Source organism: Carya illinoinensis, chromosome 14 (assembly GCF_018687715.1).
Source record: "Carya illinoinensis cultivar Pawnee chromosome 14, C.illinoinensisPawnee_v1, whole genome shotgun sequence".
Taxonomy (NCBI): Eukaryota; Viridiplantae; Streptophyta; class Magnoliopsida; order Fagales; family Juglandaceae; genus Carya; species Carya illinoinensis.
This window is the reverse complement of record NC_056765.1, coordinates 32,676,784-32,686,744: the sequence shown is the minus strand read 5'-3', so window position 1 is coordinate 32,686,744 and position 9,961 is coordinate 32,676,784.

Here is a 9,961-nt window from a genome sequence, read left to right as displayed (position 1 = left end):
AGTAGTCCATAAAGTTTTGTCCTCTTATTCGTCTTAGACAGTATATGAGGTTTTGTCACTCTGTCTTTGGACAGAGTTGTGCAGTCTCTTAGCCTTTGGGTTTGTAGAGGTTTGTAGAAGAGACTAGTCCATGTCAATCACGGTTGTGTACTGAGGCGTTATTAATAATGTAGTTGACTTATAATGTATGTTTCAGGTCTAGTTGTAATATTTCATTATTAATTAATACCCTATGCTTTTTATCATAAAAAAAAATGCACATAGATAAGAATATCAAACTTTAAGATAACTAAAATACTAAGCAAATTCATATAATTGAAGCCATTGCGGATTGAAGAATCTACTTTAACACACTTAGTGCATGTTTGGAATTCGCATGCACAAGCTGTGTGTCTCGCATGCGTCTGTCCGTGTTCCACGTGAACGAGAAATGATGTCTCACATGTCCGTCCAAATGAAAATTGCCTTGCTATTTTTCTATTTTTCTCCATGTTGTGTCAAAAAACTGCTGCATGAGAAAATTGGACAATGGGCATGATGTTGATTCTCTGTATGGGCGCCAGCTATAAACCATTTCCTCCGTAATCTCTTTTTGCTCTTTTCTCCCAAAGCATTCGCACATAGGAGTGGTAATATGTTACACTACCCGTTAACCCAATACGAATACAACACGATAATAACGGGTTAGGATTTAGTCTTAACGGTGTTCGGGTCAAAACAGGTTGACCCATTAACAGGTTGATAATGGGTCAACCCGTTATGACACGTTAAAAAAGTTAAAATTACAATTATACCCTTATACCTAAAATAAAATTTTTAGAATTTTAATTTAGATATTTTTTATTGTTTAGATTGTTATTTTGGACTTGTAATTAGTTTTATAATTTTTTATAGATATTGTAATTTTAATATTATAAAAAATTATGCTAAATTTAATTAAGTCAAAAGGGTTAATTTTGGGCATATTTAATCCATTTACATAAACAGTTTAAAACGGGTAGGATTGTGTTATGTTAACCTATTTCGTAATATTCACTAATGGGTCAAAACGGGTTGACACGATACGACTTGTTATATTAATAGGTCGTGTTAGGGTTTGAGATTTTGATACGATAAGCTTAATGGGTCTAGTTAGGATTGACTTATATAATATAATATTCATGATTTGACACGACTCGTTAACACGATTTGACACCCCTATTAGCTTATGCCCAATTGATGCTTATCTTCTTCTTCTTTTTATTATTCTTCCAGGTGCTGCAACTGAAACTGCTTTCTTTCTCACCATTTTCTTTAATTTCAAGCATGGGTTTCGTATTTCTTTCCACTAAATTCATCTGTGCCTTTTGAATATTTAAAAGAAGTAAAAACAAAAAGAAATAACACATTAAAAATAATAGAAGACTAAAAATAATTAAAAAGAAGAATATAATATAAAAAATGTGTTGTGCATGTGAAGAATTATTATCCAATTAAATCACAGGTTATAAAAATAAGTATAAACCATGATATTAACCAAATTAAATTACAAACTCAGATTTATGCTTCTTAATCATTTTTTCATTTAAAACCAATAATAATATCAATAAAGTAATTGAAATATATTGGTTCTAAATATGTAAAATATGCAATAATTCAGCTCAATCAGGCTCATAACTTATAATTTAAGTAATAAATTATACTATTATAACGTTATTTACTATTTGATAACGATATGTTTAAAACACTTTCAATCATGTTATATTTGTTTGGAAAAAAATTAAAGAAATGCTTTCTGGAGTAGAAATGACGATTATTTAAATTTTTAAAAGATTATAACCATATTTATGAAAGTTTGAAAGTTATTATTATTTGAAAGTTGAATGGATATTTTCGTTCATTGGCAGTATTTTTAAAATTCAAATACATTCCACATTATCTAGAAAAGCACTTTTAAAAAAAAACATCAAAATGATATTTTTCTTCAAACGTACTTTTTAACTTATTTGAGATTAAAAATATTTTGATTTATAACACCCAAAAAATCTAATTTTTCTATTAGAGAGCTTTCAAATCTATTTAAAAACTTTTTAAGACTCTTACCGCAATCCCGAACTACCCTTAATCATAAAGTTAGTAATCATAACATGGAAATAAATCATGCAGAGAAGAGGGAAGTACTCAAGAATTGGTACACGTGTTAATTTATGAGTAGAGCTACTATGCCGCTGCAAATGACCGCTAGTGCAAAAGTTGTGTTTTTTTTATTCAGTTATTTTATTAACATTTTTTATTATTTTTAAATATTTTTAAAAAATACATTAAGACATTAAAAATTACTTCTTTAATTTTTAAATTAAAAAAATTTTACTTAGCGGTCAAATGGAACGGTAAGTATTAGGCGGCATGGTAGCTTTTTTCTTTATTTATTAGGCTTTGCAAAAATAACGAGGACTAAAATAATAGAAAGACTTCTGAGTTGATTGCAAAGACTTGGAACTTTTCTCGTGTCGACTACTAGTACTCGATGGATAGCTTCTATATAGAACTCATGATCTCTTCATTGTTCTTCTGATTGTATAGCGCACGTTAGAAATATTACCGTCAATAATCCTGGCTAGTTTGTTTTCACAAACTTCTCAATTCAATTTATATTATTTTATCTAATTATTATAATCTTTTCAAATTTCCATACAAAATAAAATAAATAATTTAACTTTTTAAAATCTCAAAACAAAAATAATATAAAAAATATATATTATAACAATATTTTATTTAATTTTTAACTTTTATCTCATTTGCGAAGACAAACGACCCTAAACTTCTAGATGTTTGGATAGTCAAATGAGATGAAATGTTAGTGCATGTAATGTGTAAGTTAATATAACCTAATGAAGCCTTTATACAAGAGGCCAAGACAATACAATGTAGGACTTTTGTATTACAGTCACACACCAACCCCCTATCCTCGCTGGGCTTTCTCCTTGCAAAGCGGGGCTCCCACCCCACAATGTGCAGGCTGAGTTGCCTACCCCACCATGCAAGGGTGGGGTAGCGGGGTGTGGGCCCCCCCAAATGTTGGCCACCCCAAACGTTTGTTGTTGACTCACAAATTCTTACCATTGAATCAAAATACTTTTCCCTCATCGACAAGAAAGGAAATCAATATGCTCAATTGGCATATTGAAGATGATGTGGCACTAGTATTTTAAAACTTTCTTAATTAAAGTATTGATGTGGTATACTAATGCGAAGTCTCACCCAATTAAAAACAAACATGGAATTAGTATACTACATGTCGATCCTCTTGCTAGGTTTCTAACTAGAGATTTGTAAAAATACCTAATTGCTAGCAATATGATTCTCAAATATTGATATTGTAAAATTGAAAAACTATGGTCTGAAATTTTGAAACTATGATCCCAAATTTTGAAAAAGTCAAAACCAATGCCTAGTTGATTTCATTTAAATCCCGATTCTTTTTTATATGGAAAATGCTATAGAACTCGACAATGGGTCTCCATTGTATTTTTTTTAATGATTAAAAAATAGTTTTTAATAATGTTGTAAATTTTTTTAACAAATATTTAAATTTTATTTTAAAAATGCATGAAAGAAAAAACAAAAACAAATTACACATCTTCGGATCCAAAATCGAGACCCAATATTCATAGATGCAGCACAACCATTTTTATATTTGGTTATTGATCTTTGAAAATCCACAAAAGCTTTTTTTCTTTGTTTTTGTGCAATGAATTTTTTTTCCGCCTCATATGTTCACCGAAAGTTATTAATATATTATAATAAAAAAATGATATTTACAATCGTGAATATGTAAAGGCCACACAATCATTTAAAAAAAAAGTAAATACATATAGAACTCACATGAAAAAAATTAATTTTTTAATAGTGGACCCTACTCTTTTTTAAAATAGATGCACGGCGCTTGCGCACTCCATAACTGTATGTAGCATTGCTCTTATATAAATTCCCATTCTATTTAAATTTTGAGACGTATAACGACGAATGTTTGACATGTTGGTCACCATTCCAAAGTGCTCTGACAAGGAAAATCCTAAAAATACACTATTAAATGGTTGGAAAATAGTGGAGAAAGCGGAAAACATAGTAGGGAGACCGGTATTGTGTGGGCTAGACTGTAGCGGACTGAGTTTCTTCACGCTCGTCTATAGTGGTGAGTGGGGACCATACGCTGGTGAATGTGAGGTGAGGTGGGTCAAATTTGGAGGTTGCGAATCTACCTGTACGACGCATGTAGCCAGCAAACGCACTTTGTTGCTGCGACGTGTGACAACCATGCGCGGAACAAGACCCTCTTGTGGATGATGGTGGTTGAGTTGCTGAGATGCTGCAGTAGTGCATGATGGTTCCCCGGCAATAGCAATCGGGTGGAGGTCGTGAAGATGGTGGGTGCTCAAGGTGGTGGTGAAAGGCCGCAAGTACCAAAACAAAGGCTCACTTGGTACTCCGATGCATGGTTTGTACGTCTATGGGTGGGGCGTGTTTTGTCGGGATTGGCGCGGTGGGGCTTTAGTTTTTATTCTCTAAACATGAAGGAAGGGTGCGGCCCTAATTTTTTTTTTTTAGCGGGAAGACGAACCTACGTGCAAGATAGGGATCATATTATATATATATATATATATAGGTAGATAAAATCCGTAGAGAAGGAAATAGTATAAAGAAACATGCATAAGATGTTGACTAGCTAGGCTTGGGTTTTTAGGCGTACAAGGTTTGGACTTTTTGTTTTTGTCAGTTATGGGCCTTAACACAATCTCTGAAAATAATACAACTTGTTCTTTAAATTTTTCGAGCCATTTCTCACTTGGCTCATTAAAAGGATTTTAACCTAATTATCAAGTCTAATAAAATTCATATTCTGTTAACATAAATTTCGGGTCAATAGTTTATTCCAAAATTATTCATTAAATCTCAAGTGGGCATTTCATAGATATTAACCCAAATTTTCTTTTTTTTGATTGCAAGTTTCGTGCTAGGCCCAAGTGTTACACTGCTGCCCACCCTTAATGCTCATTGTTGACTCACAAATTCTTACCATTTAATCAAAATACGTTTCCCCTCATCGAGAAGAAAGCAAATCAATATGCTCGATTGGCATATTGAAGCTGATGTGGCACCAGTATTTTAAAACTTTCTTAATTGAAGTATTCATGTGGCATACTAATGCCACGCCTCACCCAATTAAAAACAAATATGGAGTTGGTATGCTACATGTCAATCCTCTAGTTAGGTTTCTAACTAGAGATTTGTAAAAATACATAATTGCTAGCGAATTGATTCTCTAATATTGATATTGTAAAGTTGAAAAACTATGGTCTCAAGTTTTGAGAACTTTGATCCCAAACTTTGAAAACGTAAAAACCAGCTAGTTAATGATTTCATTTGAACCTTGGTTCATTTTTATATTTGGTTATTGATATGTAAAAATCCACAAAAGCTTTATTATCTGTTTTCATGCACTGAACTTTTTTTCCTCCTCATATGTTCACTGAAAGTCATTAATATATTATATAAATCCCCCTTTTTATTTAAATTTTGAGACGTATAATGGCAAATGTTTGACGTGTAGGTCGCCATTTCAAAGTGCTCTGACAAGTAAAATCCTGAAAATACACCATTAAACGGTTGGAACATTCATGGATTAGCCAAATATAAATACAAATTAAAATTTGGCTAACAATCTCTTAAAATGATCTATATTAAAAGAGGTAAAATATAAATATTTTGCTTGCTAACTAAAGGAACTCTATATATTATTCGTATGGTTACTATTCACCCAGTACCATTGAATAATTTATACTAATTTCTCTCATTTCTTTGCTACATAATAGTTGCACCACTAATTATTATTATTATTATATATATATATATATAGGTACTTAGATTCGTACAATTTACAATGAATTTGAATAAAAAAAATATGAGAAAAATAAATTAGATAAAAAAAAATTATAAAAAAATTAAATTAATAATATTTTTTATTATTATTTTGACTAATAGATGGATAATTTAACATGTGGAATCTCTCTTGAATGGAATGAGTAAAAGGTAAAGCATGTAATTTTAGCTTTGTCTTTGTCTTAGCCAATGAGAATGCTCAAATAAGGCAAAAACTTATCTATTTTAAATGGAAAATGATAGACACGACTCTTTTTACAATATTTTTTATAAAACTATATTTTAAATAAGGGGTATTATTGTAAAATAGCCTATAAAAGTAAAATAAACCCAATTCATAAAAGAGAAAAGCCTATATGCCGCCCGATTCATATCGCTCAAGTGTACCACTTGGTCAATTTTTTTTTTTTTTTTTTTACTTAGTGATAAAGAAAGTGATTTTAAGTGTATTGATGTATTTTTTTATTTTTAAAAAATATTTAAATATATTAAAAAAATGTGAAAAGAAAAAAAAAATGAAAATCAACTATCGGTCAAATGGAGTGGTGCTACTCAAGCGGAATAGTAGCCCGCTCCTTCATAAAATGAAAAATTCTCATTAACATTCCTACACTACACACCTATTAAAGAAAAGAAATAAAAAAAAAAAAATATTCTACTCAGCAGGCCGTAGGTAGTGTAGGGCTGCTAAGTAAAATAAGTCTCGTGAAAAATGTTCATACTTTATCAATGTAACGGTATCCTATATATTGAAATACTCCATGATTTCTAAACGATACAACTCCATGAGTTTTTCTACGTTATCAATTTAATCAGAATTTTGCTGAATTTCTTAGTTCAAAGAAAGGGAAAAAAAAGTTTCAGCTTTGTCTCTCAATATATGTTTGTCATTGAGCCCTTGCTGATCATTGTTATGTGCAATTTGCGGGGCCATGTGAGAGTGTTGTATGACTTAGATGGGTTGAGAAGGAACAAGGAAGCAAAATGGGACAGATCTTATAGCTATTAGTTTCTAAATAGATTTGCTGGGTACATTTAATACATAGATATTGTGAGCTGCCCTCTGATTATGCATTGATTGTAATCCAAGTATTGGAAGCTCTTTATAGCTGTGTGAGCTAGGCAGGTTGGCTGTGGTGATTTGCATTTGCCGATTATATGTTACTACATGTGTTGTTGTGACGTACGTGTATCTGCTGTGGGAGTTATTTTTTATTCACAATATCAGTACAGTAGGAAGACCAAACAACACCTTATAGTCAAGGTACAATCGTCTGTTCTTTTTTATTATTTACATCTGAAAGAGTTCACCATGAAGATGCCCTCCAACGTGTCCCTGTAGGTTAAGGTGGATGAATTAAGATTCAATGAATCTAAAAGTTATTGCAGAGGAATGGGATGCATAGTAGTTGCCAACCTCTGTGATCCTCAATGAAGGTAAATTAGTGGAAAAAGTAAGGGTTGCAAAGAAAGAGGAGTTGCAGCTGACTGAGAATCTCTCTTCCGATGAAAGCAAATTGCAATGCTCAAGTGACACCACTTAATGAGTAAATGAGTAATTTACTATTTACATTGTAGAAGACATGGAATTAATGAGTGCTATTACTTGTGAAATATGGTTTTAAATGGTTTCTGTTTAGATTTGCTTATTTATTCATATTATTTTTTATTATTATTAATTATCCTCTACCCAAATTCTAGAACTTGAGTAAAGAAAGCTGCAGTCACATATATCAGTTTAGAAAATGTTTAGGGAGGGAGATGGGATGAGAATTTTGTGAATAGTAGTAAGATCTGAAGACAACAAATTACCTAGACTAATTGTGGGTGACTGACTGTTTAGACGGACGCATCTTGGGATGGCCTCTTTATTGGTGAGAAACTCAATACCTTGATTACCATTATGCAAAACTCGTTACAGTTAGATATGGAGGTGAGTTCATTATTACAATTTGTTATATTAAGATTTTATTTCTTTTTCTTTTTCACTTTGTCGTCACAATAGTACAGTACCTAATTTTACAGTGCATTATTATAGATACTTATTATAAGAGAAAGAAAAAAATAGTGCATCTAATCAATAAAAACATCATGTAGGAAAATTAGAAATCACTATCGAGTCATCGACTCAAATGTATGGAGTATTGACTGTCAAGACTCAAGACTGATGTGGAGGATTGTGCCATTGTGGTTATTTCATATTAATATTTTGGTGTTGTAAATTTAAATTTATTCCGATTTATAGTTTATAATTTAAATTTATCATTTGCGATTTGTAGTTTGATTTAGTCATTGTATTTAAATTTTAGTTTTTTTAACTTTTAGTTAAAAGTATTTTAGATTTTTTGAATTATTTTTTTACATTATTATTTTTAAACAGGGGTGGGCTAATCTAAATTTCAGCTTGGGCCATGGGCCAGGCCCAATTTGAATAGGGCAACTGGGCCTAGTTATGGGCAAGCCCATTATTAACGTTTTTTTAAAGCGGTTGGAAGCCACCTGGAAATTACCTCCAACAAATTAACAAAGACTTTTATGCAAGTCCATTTGTAGAATTATATATAATATTATAACTCTTTTCCAAGTGGCAATGTTCACCAGCAAATAGAGTTAGTGGATTGGACCTACCATATTCATTCTTTAACTTTTTTTATTTTTTTAGTAAAGGAAAAAGAGTACAATCAGTACAAGTTTTTAAGACATTATTTTTCTTGAAAAGTGCATGTTAATAGGTCTTCAACTCTCTGCATTCTAATATTCTGCACAATTTTCTTAAATATTGTAGTTGGTAATGCTTTAGTGAATAAATCTGTCAGATTATCACTTGATCGTATTTTCTTGAAATTAATTTCACATTTCTACTTACGAATTGCAATGATTTTTTTGTGTGGATCTGAAAGATTACTGTATCCGCATATTCAACTAATTGTGGACTTGATCCATGTTGATAAAATAATTTCATATCAATCGTACCTCGAGGGTAACGAATGACATGTTTAATACCATTCCAATGTCTATGAGTTGGTGCGGAACTATATCTTGCAAGTAAATTAACTGAAAATGCAACATCAGACCGAGTACAATTTGCAAGATACATCAAGGCTCCAATTGTACTGAGATAAAGTACTTCAGGACCAAGAATTTTTTCATCGTCTTCACAAAGATGAAATGAGTCTTTTTGCACATCAAGTGATCAAACAACTATTAGAGTACTCAGGGGATGAGTTTTGTCCATATAAAAGTGCTTCAAGACTTTATAGTGAAAGGTCTTTGCATTGATACATCTCCATATTGTGTACCAACTCTTTAAATGATGCAGTTGATAATGTTTTGGTAAACAAATTCGCCATATTGATTCAAGATTGTTTTAACATTAAATTCACTACTCTTCTGGAGTTGTGCTCTTCTGGAGTTCTTGTAAATAACATAGTTAGTGGAGAAGTTATTAAAATTAAGCCGCCAACCTCGATATTCAACAAAAACGATCGCCATCTTTTTAGACCAGACAAGCACAGCAGGATATTAGAATGGATAGAGGCTTGTATGCCGTCACTACTTGATCGCTCAAAGTGACTGCTGGTTAATTTTTTATTTTTACTTAATAATTAAGAAAGTGAATTTAAATATATTGGTATATTTTTTTATTTTTTAAAAATATTTAAATCTATTAAAAATGTAAAAAAGAAAAAGATTAACTATCATTTTGAACCGTGCTATTTGGGCAGCAGAATAGCTCCACTCTATTAGAATAGAGAAAAGAGCAATGTATTGGATGTAGCACGACACCGATCTCAAGAAGAATAAAATAAAATATTATTTTTTTATTTTTTTATTTTCTTAAATATTTTTTAAAATAAAATTTATAATATTATTAAAAATTACTTCTTTAATTACTGAAAAAAAAAAAGAGACCCGATTGTCGGTGACTCTTGCATTTTTTAACAGAAAATGCCAATGCCAAACCGCCGAAAGGTGTGTACTGACGTGTTTCCTTTTTTAATATATTAAAAAATTGTAGTGTTACGGGTATTGATGCATCGAT